General features: G+C 43.1%; 1 non-coding gene across 1 annotated transcript; it reads left to right on the top strand.

Moving 5' to 3' along the window:
* Positions 1-215: 215 nt before the first annotated feature.
* Positions 216-288, top strand: trnaf-gaa. Its single transcript has one exon. It is a non-coding gene; the product is annotated as a tRNA-Phe (tRNA).
* Positions 289-573: the final 285 nt, after the last annotated feature.

Genomic DNA, 573 nt, shown 5'->3' with positions numbered 1-573 from the left:
ACAGACTAGAGTTGTGCACAAGGAAGCAAATTTGGTGCCTTAGCGACATATGCGCAGTCTGTAGACAGGGTTTCCTGTGCTGCAGAGGTGACTTTCCATAAATGTGTCTAGATCAGCATGGTAACTCATGATGGAAGTTTAGCATTTTATGTTGTGAGTTTTAGCTTGAAATCAGCTGAAAACTCTGAACTCTGACCTGTTAGTTGGCTTGCTGAGCCGAAATAGCTCAGTTGGGAGAGCGTTAGACTGAAGATCTAAAGGTCCCTGGTTCAATCCCGGGTTTCGGCAGCAGGTGAGCTGTGATTTTCACAAATAGCCTACCTAATGATAAAAATATATAAATCTACCTGTCAAAGCCTGTCCACAGACTAGAGTTGTGCACAAAGAAGCAAAATTGGTGCCTTAGCGAAGTATGCGCAGTCAGAAAACTCTGAACTCTGACCTGTTTGTTCTTTGTCACAGCCAAAATAGCTCAGTTGGGACAGAAGATCTAAAGGTCCCTGTTTTGATCCCGGGTTTCAGCAGCAGGTGAGCTGTGATTTTCACAAATAGCCTACCTAATGATAAAAATAT

This window comes from Plectropomus leopardus, unplaced genomic scaffold, assembly GCF_008729295.1.
Source record: "Plectropomus leopardus isolate mb unplaced genomic scaffold, YSFRI_Pleo_2.0 unplaced_scaffold57047, whole genome shotgun sequence".
NCBI lineage: Eukaryota > Metazoa > Chordata > Actinopteri > Perciformes > Serranidae > Plectropomus > Plectropomus leopardus.
Note: the sequence above shows the minus strand (reverse complement) of the source record. Positions and strands in the feature narration are given on the sequence as shown.